This window comes from Mycteria americana, chromosome 5 (genome assembly GCF_035582795.1).
Source record: "Mycteria americana isolate JAX WOST 10 ecotype Jacksonville Zoo and Gardens chromosome 5, USCA_MyAme_1.0, whole genome shotgun sequence".
In the NCBI taxonomy this organism is placed as follows: domain Eukaryota; kingdom Metazoa; phylum Chordata; class Aves; order Ciconiiformes; family Ciconiidae; genus Mycteria; species Mycteria americana.
The window spans coordinates 61180087-61194855 of record NC_134369.1 but is presented as its reverse complement, the minus strand read 5'-3'; the positions used below and the strand labels follow the sequence as shown (position 1 = coordinate 61194855).

General features: G+C 40.6%; 1 long non-coding RNA gene across 28 annotated transcripts in view; it reads left to right on the top strand.

Moving 5' to 3' along the window:
- The window catches only part of LOC142410663 (uncharacterized), a 292399-nt gene that overhangs the window by 174717 nt on the left and 102913 nt on the right, over positions 1-14769 (top strand). For 19 of the 28 annotated variants that reach the window (XR_012775970.1, XR_012775985.1, XR_012775988.1 and 16 more), the window contains 3 exons: positions 7607-7812; positions 8514-8681; positions 12950-13931. This is a non-coding gene — a long non-coding RNA (uncharacterized LOC142410663). Of the gene's footprint in view, positions 1-6711; positions 6835-7606; positions 7813-8016; positions 8372-8489; positions 8682-12949; positions 13932-14769 lie in introns of those variants that run through there. The other 9 variants (XR_012775989.1, XR_012775984.1, XR_012775994.1 and 6 more) reach the window with 8 other exon arrangements.

The following is a 14769-nucleotide window of genomic DNA, read 5'->3' as shown; positions in this document are numbered from 1 at the left end:
TTCACTGAGTTCCTACCACCCACCATGCTGAAATGACACCAGTGTACGCGATGTTGGCAGAACATGAACCTTATAGCAAGCATGCATCAGTATTTTTTTGGATTGCACCAAGCACTCACTGTCGTGTTTAGCAGCCATGGCTCAAAGGTTGCTGTGGCTGGCCAGAGCTGATCTTGAAAGCCAGGATGGTTCAGCTACAGAAACAACTAAAATTTGATGTGAACCAAATAGATGTGTCCCCAGACTCCGTAGATCAGCACAACACTCCTGTCCTGTCCCACGTAGAAACCTATGCCCCTGTACCTTTGCACCACAGACTGAGCAGCCTCTCACACCTCTGTCCTTCTAGTGCAAGCAACTTCTCAGTTCCTCCTGCAGCAGTCACAATCCCTGAGCTGCTTGACACAACGAGTACCACCCACTCTTCAGCACAAGCTGCAGATGCTCTTTCATAAACATGTGCTGTACATGCCCTTCCACCCCCAGAGAAGCTGCCCACTTCCTTCCCCTGCCTGAGTGGCCGCTCTTCCCCCTGGGAACAGCTACCCCAAGTCAAGCGGCTGCCCCAAACCCTTCTGTAGAGCAAACAGCCCTCTTCTTGCTAAGGTGCTACCTTCCTCCTACCACCTCAGAGTGGCTGCTCCTCAAGTGGATGAATAGGGACTGGATGTTCAACTGGGCATTCAAGTGTTTAGGTGGTAGCTGGTGATTAAACAGTCCCTGCTGAACATGTCTGGGTGGTGGGAGGCAGGCTGCAGGAGGCTTGCTGTGCTGTAATTACACCCATTCCTGAAGTTATGGTTACTCAAAAAACCCAAAACTAGACTTTGCTGTTATATGTTAGCTATAGTGGCTATGAGCAGTATGCATATGTGTGTGCGTATGCACTAACATGAAGAAGGGTCCCAAAGCACTGCCACTTATAAAATGAGACAATGGCCACATGAAAGTCATACCTATGACGTACACCATCAGTCTCCAGTTTGGATTGTGAGAGACCTCTGAATTGGGTCTATTGGCAAGGACTTGTGGATTTATGACATGTTGGAGCTTCTTAGTTTAATACTTATCAAAGATAAATTATAAGTCTCCCAGTAATGTTATTCTGAAATTTTTATCCCAGACATCGTCTTGTCTTGCAGTGGGAATTTGGTTGGCCACTGAATGACAGGTGTGATTCCTCAGACTTCCCTCAAACTCTTCTCTCATTGCACTTTTCTTTCTATTGTTACCATTAAAAGGTACACCTCAACATTGTTTCATGCTGTTTGCATGTCTTCCATTTTTCTGTTACACTGTGCTGTACTTAGTATCAGGAATATCAAATGCTTCAGCTCCACTGTGAAAGTAAAGAGCATGACTGCCTTGCTGACCATTTTTCTTTTACTGGTTCCTATCCCTTCTCAGGCACAGTGCAGATCTGTGGAAATACTTAGTGGTTTTTCCATGTTTCTAGATGTTTTAAGCTCTGCTTAGGATTGTGATTTAGAACTGTTGTGTTTCCATCAGTGAAAAAAGGACCTCCAGAAAATGTGCCTGCAGACATCCTTGTTGGGGTGGGGAGGAAGGAATGCAATGCTGGGTATCAGTGGGGGTGAAAGCATCATGTGGTGGTTGTGTCCCTGCTGCCAATCTGGGATACTGCACAAGGATCCCCTGCTTCCTGAACCCTAGTCCCCAAATCCCCCAAACCTGTATCCCACCAGGTATCATCCAGCCAGCAATCCCATCTCTCCTGACCTCTTTGTACCAAGGCCTTCCCACCCCTGAACAGTCTCCTCCAGTACTATTGCTTTTTTTCCTTGCTAAGCCACCCCAGTCTTGTCAGGTTATGGCTTGAAGCTTTCTTCTCCTCCGCTGTGTCCTGGATACTCATCTATATAAGTTGCTCATTTCTGCCTACATTCAAATCCTTTCCCACCTGTGCATTCATCCCATCAACCTCCCTCCCCACTCCAAGTCTGCATGTCTGTAGGAACAATTACTGACAAGTCCATTTCTGTTTCTAAAGCTATGGATTTATGAACCCTCCCCATGTCCTCTTTCACTCCCTTGGATGCTAGCACCTGCTAGCTGGCTGAACTTATCCCCTCTCTTGGATCTGCCCTCAGAAATAATCATGCCCCAGCTCTTGTTTCTGGCAGAACTCCAAGAAAACCTGGACACAGGCTGCAGTAATCAAAAATCTGCTCAGATGGCAAAGAAAAACAAGAGAAGTTTGGGATAAAAAGTCCATATAGACCCCTGCTTTAACTGTTGTTCTTCAGTTCTTGATTTATTTTACTCCTGGTACACTTTGCTCTTGGTTCTGTAATCACTCAGGGGCAAGAAGGCCAACTCCTGAAGGCCCACTTAATTCAGCATCTGTGGTCTAACAGCATTACGTAAGATGAACTTCAGCATAACATAACCAGTCCCAACTGAAAGGGACGTTGCTGCACAACATATGCAAAATACATGATCATGTGAAGGATTAACAAATTGCTTGGCCTCGTTCTCCAGTTCTATAATCTCTTCCATGTGGGAACGTCCCCGCACCCAGACAGAGCCCCCGTGGCCTCCACGAGGTTCTCTGCTCTCCTGCCGTGGCTCTGTCTGTGAAACGGCGGCATTAGGGACTGTCCTTGACATGACTTTTTCTAAAGCATTTGTTTCCATAGGTAATTTTGTGGGGCTTTAATGAGGTTGAGGGAGAAGAACACTGAAGAAGAAGAGAATGAACCTGGTTTTATGCCAGAACATGTGGTGGATAGTAGTAGTCTGATTTCTACAATGGAGGTGTTGCAGCCAATGAGCTCAGTACTTCCTGTATTAATGAATTTTAAGGTTGGCAAGAAGCTGCTTAGACAAAACCGAGAAGGGTAACTAGGAAGGCTATGAAATACTCTGTTAATATTATTCTCCCCCCCATATTTGTATGTATACGGAAACCCCTCTGTTTCTTTTTAACTCTACTCAGATTAAACAGTGAGATGACAAACAACTTTAAGTGACGAGTTTGGCAAGAGTTTGGAAATGCTATATCCAGAGATAATTTTGTGCACTGATTTACGTGTGGCACACTACAAGTTAATAATTTAGGCCATGAAAGGAAAAATAAGATAAAAAAGGATTTCTTCTTGTCAGTCAGCCACATGTGTTTCAGAACACATTGTGTTTTACAATCATTGGATGTGGTTTTCGTTAATGGCACTTGATGGGAAGACAGAAAAGTGGCAGTGCAAAAGAGTAGTATAAAAATTTTAATTCTCTTTATATCGTCCAGAGTGGCAATTTTTTTTGCCCTGAAGTACTGACATAAACATCCATTTTGATTTTATTCAAGGATAGGCCTGGAAGGGAAGATGCTTTAGGGTTTGGGGTTTTTTTAACTAAAAATGAGTTGAAACTAGCGTATTTTCCTGGCTATCTTAACTTTGCAAAGACTGTTGAAAGAAGGCAGTATTTGTTTATAGTAAACTCTTCAAATTTTTGAAGGCTTCCATTAGAACTACTGAAGAAAGATAAAACATTTTTCACATTTACCATTGCATATTCTGTTGTAGCTCTAACTTCAACCCCAATATATTTGCTTTGCATTTGTGCTTTGAGTTGGTTTCACTGATGAAGAGATAATAAATTATAAATAAGAGAGAGTGATCTTCTAAGATGATGTTCATCAGGCAGTTCTAACTTGTGATGCATCAGAAACTATATGCTTTGTGCATTGGCTTACAGCTGTAAAAGATACTTGAAACTACCAAATGAAGGCTTGGTGCCTGTTTCCAGTGAAGCCAATGGCAAAACTCGATTTATTTCAGTGGTTCAGGGTGAAGTGTGTAATAATCACAACTACAAATTAAGAGTTTTTGTTTTTGAGCCAAAACCTCTTCTTTCCTTCTGCAGGTCTGCAATGCTGAAAACGCAGATGAACCCCCTTCCCCCCGCTTTTTTAATGTATGAAGCTATAAAAAAAGTAGTCTGTTTTTCAGTCATCTTGTCCCTTCTGTTTCCTCATGTTGCAAACCAAAGTTTAGTAACCGTGGGCAGCCAGGTTATAAGGGAAAAGGAGGCTAGAGTGTCCAGTGTTTCTGGTCATCTCACAAGTGATCTAGAGAGTAGCATGGCTATGTGAGTGCCTTATAGCCTCTTACGGGGTTGGAGGGACAGGTGCTGTCCGTTGGCACCCATGATGTTACCATGGATACTGTCCTACTGCGGTTCTGTTCATAGCCTGATGCTGAGCTCAGGTAGCAAAAAGATAGACCATTTTTGGTTTATAGGAAGAGGCCTGTCCAAGCTGCGAAGAAGGCATTTCAGGAAATGTGCCCAGTCTTTGTTAAAGATCTAAGTAATTTATTATTATTTTTGTGCAACATTGAATGGTGCTGTCTATCCTCTGCACAAGAAGAAAATTTGTAACATGCCTCCAAATTAATGATGGAAGACTTCCAAACTATTGAAGGGATTTCAGAACATACATCCCCTTGAAAGAAAAATGGTTGAGTGGGGTCCCTTTCATGCTTCTCTTATTTACTTCCTGAAGTGCTTTTCCATAATTTAAAAAATTTCTGCCCCTTTTATCTTGGCAAAAGAAACTAGGCTTGTGGCTTGTAGACTGAAAGCGTTCACTGTCTAAGCAAGCTTGAGCCTTTTAGCAGGGAGTCCATACTGGACTTAAAGCAAAAACCTATCCCTAATCCTGGAACTGTCATGAAGTGGAGAATGTTAGAGTCATTTACAGCTGCCTGGCATTGTTGCTGAGGGACAAATTGAAATCACTGGTCTGCCAGGCTTGTCAACACCTTTGAAATCTGCCGCCTAGCCTGGTTCCCCAAAGGACTCCTTGGAGAGAGTGAAAGAGCCAAACTGACAGCCAAAGACAGAGTCCACCTACTTGTCCCGTTTTCTTCCTTTGTCTTTGTTTCTTTTCTACTTTTATAATTGCCTTTCTTTTTGCTTGTTTTTATCCCAACACTAATGTTGTAATATTGGTAAGTGGTTTAATTAGAAGATTTATTAACTTGTGTTTTCAATCTTTTTACTGAGAAAAAGTACCAAAAACTTAACATCAAAATAAAACCTATTACACAATGCACTAGTTGGGTGCAGTCCGTCCCCTTTGAATTCCATGGCTAAACTCCCGTTGGCTTTCATGGGAGCCTATTAAAGAACAAGCTCTTGTTATTTTGTAATATGCATGCCACATGGGGTCTCAATTTAGTCACTTAACTAAAGGCACCTAAACAAGTGCCCTTTTTTTTGGTGATGTGAATGACTCAAGTGGCTAAATGGGAATACATGTGCCTAATTTTAGGACATCCACAGTTGAATATGGTAGCCATAGTCCAGTATCATAACTTCATCTATATGGGTTGGCATTTATCAGTCATTCTGGGAATGGCTTGACAATGCGTGCATCAAAAACACTTTTGTTGGGTATATCCCATAAATCTAAAATAAAAGCAGATAATAAAGAGAGAAGTAAATATGAAACACAAATCTGGGATTAGCTTGACAACAGTAATTAATGCCTGTCAGGCTTTGCTTCATGATAGTAATTAATCACCTCTTTTCAGTGTATTTCTAATATTGCAAGTTATTAATGCTTTAAAAATATAAAGCAATTTAAGCTGTCAACGGAGCTGGGATAGTGTTTTCCTGGAGCAGCACTCTGCAGAGAGTTTGGTGAAGATCCAAGAACTAGTAAATTTAGAGCAGAAAGTGTTTAATGCACTTGGTTATTAAACACCAAACTATAAACAAGTGCTTCAATATTTGGAAGATCATGACCTCCAATATAATATAATTTAAAAAAATTTGGTTTCCGAGTCACAGTAATGTAAGCTAAGACTCTTAGGATTTACAAAGCCATTGTTTGGTCTTTTCATAGGGTGAATATTAAAATTTGTCTTGTCAGTTTAAGGATTAAGGCCAGATCTGATTTTTTGTTACACCATTGTAAAGAAGAATTGCAAGTTCCACCAGTGAAGATTTTTATTTCAAAATATATTCAGAAAGTATGGTTTATATAAGAATAGATGGATAAGATTATCCCCTGGCTTTAAGTGATAATCAACATATACATTCACACAGGTGGTATATATAAACCCTGTCACTTGAGACCAAATATTTTATTCCTTCAGCACCTGTAGTGTGTGAGCTCTGATTTATGCAGGTACGTACAATGTGACATGCCTCATATTGTTTCCCTTCTCAGTGACACAATTGTGCTGGAGTTCTTTGCTTTTTGACATCTCTCAACAGTGTTACCTTGGGTTAGACCTTCTTTGGTAAACCCTGAACAGTTCCTTCTTTCATTGTCTTTGGGGACTTGTGTATAGCTTCTACATGTTTCTCTCAGTTCTCCATTATTTATTTGAACCTTCCCAAGAAGGTGACTGGATTCCTTCTGGCTTCCACTTACTGCTGGGCAAGATGCCTTTATTGTTTAGGAAAAAGGCATATTCCAGATTATTCTAAAGTGTCCACCTTTCTAAAGTGGACCCTATTCTAAAGTGTCAAGCTTAGAGGAGGGGAGAACGTGACCTTCTGAAATATCTCTGCCAGTAGTCCTGCTTTGACTTTGTTTGGGTCTTCACAAACCATATGTGCTAGTTCAGATTGTGCTGTTCAACAACAATGAAGATCTCATGCACCAAAATTTGCAAGTGCTTTAGAGGATGTTCCTATGCCCTGAAAATCTTTCTTACACTCTTCCTTGTTTTTTAGGCCATTAACCCCAGACTCCAGGTGCCCATTAAATCTTCCAGGAAAAGAAGTCAAAAAAAAAAAAAAAAAAGGTATTGCCATCTTCTATGGCTTTATTCCAGCAGATCTCTGGGGTCCAAAGAGGTTAGTTGTGTCACTCTTGTCACAGTAGCAAGTCCACTGTGAGTAGCATGATCTTTATCCATACTGCCAAGCAGTTGGAAGCAGTCTATTGAACATCTTGATGACCGTTCCTCTGGGAATCTCTTGGTTGTCACGATTTCTGGGACATGACACCAACCCAGGCCCTTCATCGCTGACACTGTGAGTGTCCTCAGCCCTTCTGGCATTTATCTCCAGCACCAGCTGTCTGAAGTTGAGATGTTAGGAGCACGTTTCCCTCATTAGCCCTGAGATCCAAACCAAGATTTCAGTACCGGAAGAATTTTCTTTGTTTCTCTTCTTTGAATAAAATGTGCATTTTAGGGAGGCAATAAATGCAGATAACCATGGGTGGGCAGAAAGTCTGTTGGAAGCTGGAGAGAGCTCATTCTTCAGCAGAGACAACACTTTTCTGGGTTGCTTCTGGGTCTTTTGATAGAATTCAAAGAGTTAGAGCACAAGAAAAGGAGTCCTCAGTCTTTAGTGACAACTGCCTAGTATTTGTTCCTAGAAGTGTGTGGAGAGTCTCAGGATGAATACTCATACTTCTTCCAGACATCAGCGTTGGCTTGTTCTGCTTCTGTGGCTGTTTTGTTACCATTCTCCAGGGACAAGGCAAACCCTGGATGTTACTGAAAAGACTAGTGTGCCGTTTAAGATCTGATTAATTGAGTTACTATATTTTTTTGATCTGTTGGGCCATGGTGAGGAGGAATCTGCTTACAAAATGTGAGGTATCCTCTGTTTTTTGCAGATGGACTTCTGAATCCTGGTCCTCAAATTTCTGAAAGGGTTGATCAAATTGTTTCCATTTGCTAAGGACTTTTATCCTCCATGAGACTTGAAGCTGGTGCTAATGACCCTTACTTACATCCTTCCTGTGAACCTGCAGCAACTTCATCACTGATATATCTGCCAAAGAAGATATGTTTATTATTGAATATTGCCTTCTCCTGGAGGGTAAGACAGTCTTTTTCTCTGTATCATATCCATTCTTCATGGGATGTTTCTTTTGAGACCCACCCTTATTTCTGGCTCAGAATACCATCTCAGTCAGAAACTTAAATTTTATCTAATCTTCATGTCTTTCCTTCACACTCTGAATACCAGTAAGGCTCTACCTTGTTTCTTATTTCTATTCTTATTTCTTCTGATTTCTGACAGGATCAGAAATTCCAGATGTTTTCTGAGGCTCTTTCTGTCAACAGCTGAGTGATCTGGGGATATTATCATCTCCGCGTGCAGAACTGTTCATGTAGATAAAAGGCTGTCATGGCCTGTTTTGAGACTGCAGTCAAGGCTGCATCCATGATTGGAGTGAATGCCACTAGCTCTTCAGCTAAGTGAGTGGTAATACTGAGAAATTTCACCTTTTCTGTCATCTGTCGGGCATTCATGTGAAGCTCTTTTCAATTTCATGAAACCCTGGGCCATCCTGGAAACATCCGGGAATGGTGCTGCACTTGGCAGTGTTCTTACAATCTTTATTGGTATGAAGAACTTCCATTACCCCTTCAAGGTAAATATGCAGCCTTCCTCTGTGCTCATGTTGTGTCAATATGCATGTGGGCAATCACTGTAAAATAGAAGAACAGCTTATTTAAAAGTAAGAAAGGTTCTTCAAAATATGTGTATAGATTTCTTTCCTTTTCTTTGTGCAGTGGACATCAAGGAAGACAGAGAATCATTTTTTTCCTCTAGAGAAAGGAATGGAAGGGAAACTACTACAGAAGGAAAAATTACATGGTCAGGAAGCAGGTATTTCCCCTGCCTTCTTCCATGGCATGGATGTATTTGTGCAAAACATATATGAAAAAACTCCATTACTGGTAAATCGTCTCTCTTCCTTTCCAAAATCTGCACATGAAAAATGCTAATAGAACTGAGTATTAGCACATTGAATGGGCCATCATATTGGTTTTGGGAAAGCACTAGTCAGAGATGCTAAGTCCACTTCTTGCTTTGAAAGTCTACCACATGAATAAATATCACCAGTCATCACTGTTTGTCATTAGCAAGTAACCAGTTGCAACTACTGGGATCTAGAGGCAATTTTTTTTCTAAACATGTCTTTCATGCTGACATTTCCTTAATTGGTGGCAATAAGGCAGCTATGCTTGCCACTGCGGTGAGAAAAATCTGACACCTGCTCCATCCTGGATATAAATATTCCATAAAGATCCTATGTACTCAATTGGTGCCCAGGAGATTAGGATTTGACTCTTAGAGTGAGGGGTTTATTGTGGCCTGCCCATGTTAATTGCCCTGTTGCTGTCTTCTTCTAATGCCCTTAGGAGACTTGCTTCTCTTTACCCTAGTTGGCTTCCTTTTTGCAGCATGCATAAGAAAGATTTTGTGATGCTTTTCTGTGCTATGTTTAGGAGCTTAAGTGCAGGACTCAGAATTTCTCAGCTAAATTCGAAGTTACTCAGGACCTCCCAGGATCTGTCCCCCAGTAAGAACAGAAAAGGGAAGCCATTGCGATGGTTGGAGGGCAGAGTTATACAAAAGGTTACTAAACATTATTGCTTGCGCTTGTTGACTTCCAACTGCCCTGCCACCCACCTTCTTGCTGAGCCAGAAGCAAATTTGAAAAAGAAACCACTGTGCACCCTAGCAGAACATGTTGCAGACAAAAGGAATCGAAACCACAAGCAGAGAATTGGATTTCCCCTGCTTTCTCCAAAATAAATATTTGTTTGCGAGAAAAGCAGCCGGAAGAATGAGACATGTACCCCTGACACTAAAGACTTGTGTGTTTGTGCCGGCTGCAGTAGAGATATGATAGTTCACTGAGTGCTATCTAAGGTCAGTCTGCGCTCCATCATCCTAGCTTTTGAAGTAATGTCTTCAGCTACTTGCACAAAGCAGAGAGAGGAGGAAGGCTCAGGGAGTCCAGCAGAGATCTGCAGCAAGTGAAATGCAAAATGAGCAGTGGGGCTGTGCCCTGGAGCGGCTCCCTGCACTGCTCCTTCCAAACAGCAGCATCATTTTCCCTGAAGCCATTGTGTAGAAGAGGAGGACATACCGCACACCTCTGGGCAGCAACATGTGCTGGTTGCCTGCTGGAATGAGCTCCAAAGAGATGGTATCAGTATAAAGGTATCTGTACCTAAAACAGGTGCCCAAGCCCAGCAGAGAGCTCACAGCCAGTGTCTGGGGAGCAGATAAGCACCTGCAGAAGATGGCTTGCATAAAGGGGAAGGGAATGAAGGTGTACTCCCATTGCTCCCTGGAGTGCAAGGACTGTGTCCACTCTGACCTTCTGGATGCTGACCTTCAGAGGATCCATGCCTTGCTGAGCAGGGGTCATTCTTTAAATAAAACAGTACTACAGATCTGTGCTTTGTGTAGTAGCTTAGCAGTTAGAAGCATTGACTAGAAAGTGGATGATCTTGGTTACGGCCCCCTTCCACTCACTGTTTGAGCGGGTTTACACTGCAGTTTTCCATTTTCTGGAAGGTGGCCCAAAACAGTGTATTCCTTGTCTGAGCAGCTGGGAAGGCAACAGATAGGGAGTGAAGGAGACAGCAGAGCACTGTTGCTAGCTAAGGTGGTCAGCTGGGAAAGCTTTCTCTGATCCCTTTTTCCTGGACTCCAGGGTGAGCGCTGTTCGGCAGGCAGGTGAGCGTTCTCATGGTGAGGCTGTGGATGTGGGACATATGCTTGCTCTTTGAAAATCAAGTGCCCCATCACTTGATTTTCTCTTTTTCTTTCACCATCTGCTTCACTTAACTGTGTTCCCTTTTTCTGCAGAAGAGCAATAAAAGACAAGATAATCTGCACTGGGCCGTCAGGCACAGAGATTGCCATTAAAGAGTCAATTTTTATAAGCAGTTACCACATGAGATTATCTGGAGCACCACAATTATGGCCTTTCGCAAGCTTAGGGAAATGTTGTGGTGTCTCATATGGCACCATTTGGTAACACTTAGCCAGCGGAGATTTTTATGGTCAGCGTGCACTCTAAATTCATAGCCTTTAGCTTCAAATTTTTCTGCTCTTGTCCACTGTTCCAGTCCTCATTTTCAGCTGTTACCTGGCACGAATTTGCACAGAAGAACCTCCCCTGTCATCAGAAAGCCAGAAAAATCCATTCAGATTAGTAGACGGAAGGAGATTTAGAAAGAGAGTCTCTTTTGGATCATGCCTGTGCCTTCACAAAAGCCATATTTTTATTATGCCCTTACATAACCTGTCCCCTGTTTCAAATACAGCTTGAAAAAAAACCTCCTTCGTACAACAACATGACCAGCTGAGTAAATAGAAAAAACTGTTGAACTTGTGTATAGTACTTACTGAGGCCCTGACTATTTTGATACATGTGCCTGCATAGCAATACATTTTGGAGAGAAATAGTGATATTGAGACACATGAAAACAGTTGGTAAAGGCTACAAGTTAACCTGAAAATATATTCCTGGTAACACAGTTAAAGGGGAGGGAGAGGTACTCAAAGGTAAATTCAGGTCAGTTGGCATCTTCAAAACAAGACTTAGATGACTTATAAAACAAAGTCATACGCAAAGAGGGAACAAGTCACAGGAACATCAAATTTGCCACAGTGTCATGAGAAGGGAAAGGAGGAAAAAAAAATGACAAAAACCCCCCAGCAGTAAAATGAATATATTCATGCAGTGTCAGTCTCTCCAGACAAGAAATGGTGCCCAGCAGAACTGCATCAGCGTGTGGCCGTTTCTTGCACTGACACTAAAAACATCTGTTGAGGTACAGTGTTTATACCGTCTGCCAAATAAGAGTTTTTTAATCTTAAAACATATGCTGGAAATAGGAAAATTTGGACAACAACAAAAAGAAAAAAAGGGGTGGGTGGCCAATAAATTAGAAGTGAGAAATGGGGGAGGATGGGTTGGAGAGAATGTTTTCCACATAGTGCATCATAGTTAATTCAGGTCATCTCAGGTCACCAAGGGAAGGGAAGCTCATGCAGGAATTCACAGATCGCTCTGAGAAGTTAAAAGAAACCAAGGGATGTTCTTCATGTCAGAGACTTCATCATTCAAACATTGGGGTTTGAATAGTTAATAATAAACTCAGAATTCAGCAAGAGTTTGGGGATACGTCTAATTTAAGACATAAGAACTAATGCTGATGCTGACAGCAATACTATTTTTGCAGGCAGGCATATCTCACATTTTTGCAGGAAAGCATGCAGTTAAACACCCAGCTGAGCCAGGGCCTAATATTGGCTCTGGAGAAATGATACCTCCATGTTACTTGGCTAAACACTTATTCAAACAAATTTTAGATACACACAATGAGTAAATTATTTAAAGATTCCCCACCTTCACATTTAGTTCTCTGGTTAAAGTAACTAGAATACAGAATTCACAAATATTTCAGTGAGAATAATTGGCAGATCTGACCAAATAAGTTACTCAACTATTTCTAGGATATTTTTCAAATAAAGTACCTAAGTAGTCCTTGTAATAAAATCCTCTTATAGAGGGTAAGTTAATTTCATTTCTGAAATGAAATATATGTGTGCAAGGACATTATTCGGTGAAGTTATGTAAGTGATCAGTTTCCTGAATATCATAAACATGTATAAATAGAAGATTTGAGTTTATATCACTGACTCTTCAAAGTCAAGAAAGTCTTTCATTCCAATCAGTCTCTCTTTGGTACCGTCTCAGGTCTACAGTATGTGGTGCATGTCTAAAGACAGAAACAGACAACAAACCCACTTTAATATAATTTGTCCATTCAATTAATTCCATGTGAGTTGTGCTTTTAGAAGAGAAAATGTGCCTAGGGTAAAATCCAGGCCCCTAGAAATCAAAGAGAAAACTCCCACTCCCTTCAACAGAGCTGAGATTTCACCTCTATTATACTTGACTTTCAAGTACAAAAGTTTTATGCTTAGTGAATCGCTGGCTGGGATATGGTCAATTGCACATACGTTATCAACATCTGCATCACATTGTGTTGTATATCCTTCAAGATTTGCTTCAGTTTATTTCTGTTCCATTTATGAAACATTATATTTTTAAAAACCACAGTAGAAATGAGCAAAAGGATGGATTATACACAACATAGCTTACAGGAGTTTTTGGTACTTCTCTTGTGTCCAATAGGGCAACTTTAAACTTTGGATTCTGGTAGAGTACGCCAACTGGAGACAACTTATTTCTGGGATATACAAATGCACTGGGCAATGAGAAAATCAAATTCTGGAATGAGGTGATGGGACCAAATGGGAGATGATTCCCAAGGGCAGCACTCAGAGCTACATAATTTTCTGCTTTCTCTGATTTTTAATGACTTTGATGGAGTTCTGTAGATAGGTGAGTATGTAGCTGAGTTTTACTGGACATTTCTGTTCTTGTAAAAAAACCAGAGATCTTATGTGCCCACATACCAGTATTCCCAAATGTTTTTGTTTCTTTCTGAATCTTAAGAGAACATTTTTGTATGATCATCAAAAAGCAAAAGCCAGTCTGAGCCTTTGGATATCTCTTCTTTTGTCTTCAATGCACCACAGCTGGAAGAGGCGGAATTAGCACAGGCACTGGAGAAAAATCTTATTGGCTCTTCTGTTAAAATGCCCATAACAAATTGCTGTTAATTTTTCATTATTGGAAGCCTACAGTGTTTTAAAAGTACACTAGCAAACAAAATAGTCTTGGCTGAATTTTCAAATCAGATAATTTCTGTTAAATTTCAAGATCATTCTGGGTTTCACAGCTTTTTCACTAATACCCAGTGGGAGACTCCAGTGATCTGCAAAGAGTGGCAACATACATCACGTAGAAATAAACTTGCACTTGTGATATCCTTCTTCCAATGAATGTTAAGTTTCATGTGACACCCAAGCTTTGGCTGAATCTTTGGTGATTTTTGAACATGTCCTCACTTTCAGGACTGTGAACTAAATTTGCACATTATTCCCACTTTAATTTACATTCTTATTTCTCAAAGAAAGCTGACTAACCCTTCCTTCCCTGCTCAACAGATGTTTGTCTTCTTTAGTGAGAAGCTACACACTGTTCATTGCAATATGGAAGCCTGAGCTGTAAGTGAAGTTCTAGTAACTAATAAACTATTTGTTGACCTCCATGTTCAGAACAATTTCATCCACAGAGAATGCAAAAAAATATATATTAGTGTGATAGTGTGATTAGGAAATTCATCCACTGTTACTTGTCTGGGCTTAATTGACCATAATCAATGACTGATTTAGGTCTTTGATCCTTTAAAAAAAAATTAAAGAAAAACTGGTAGCATTTAGGGTTTTTCAAAACTTTAGACAACATAAAGAAAAACAGTTTAAGGTTTCACAGAACTGTTGAGTTTTGCAAAACATTTTTCCCCTTAATTTGAACCATCATTTTCTCAAAGAAAATTAAATTAAAAAAACAACAAACATGTTTTTGTAATTAAACAGAATACTGAGCTATGCAAACAATAAAGATCCTTGTTTGAAATTAATTCTTGTCCTGCTTCTGGGATTACCAGGGGAATAAAATTATAGCAAAACAAAACAGAAAAACCTGCTACAGCCTAGAACTTGCGTTTTACCAGAAGCAAAAGGAAATTTAGGCTCAATAGTTTTGAGTTCAATTCTGTCTCCAAAAAACATGATTTTAGAGTTTGTTCTAAATTTGACAAAATGAAAAATCTCATCACTCCTGTCATCAGAAGCCAAAGTTGTACCTCTGATTTTTTTTTTTTTTATGGCTCACTAGTTTATTTTTTCCTCCTCTGTACCTAAGGGATATTTTGAGGTGGTTCTCAGGAATGTGAAAACAAGGACAGTGCATTAAGTCAATAGATATTCATTGTCTAAACTTTAGAGGAAAAGGTCCCTCCTAGGGCAGGAAGCTGGCCTTGGAGGTGGGAAAGTCCCATAGAAGGAACTGAATGCTTTTAGGTTGACTGTCTGCTTCTTTTATAT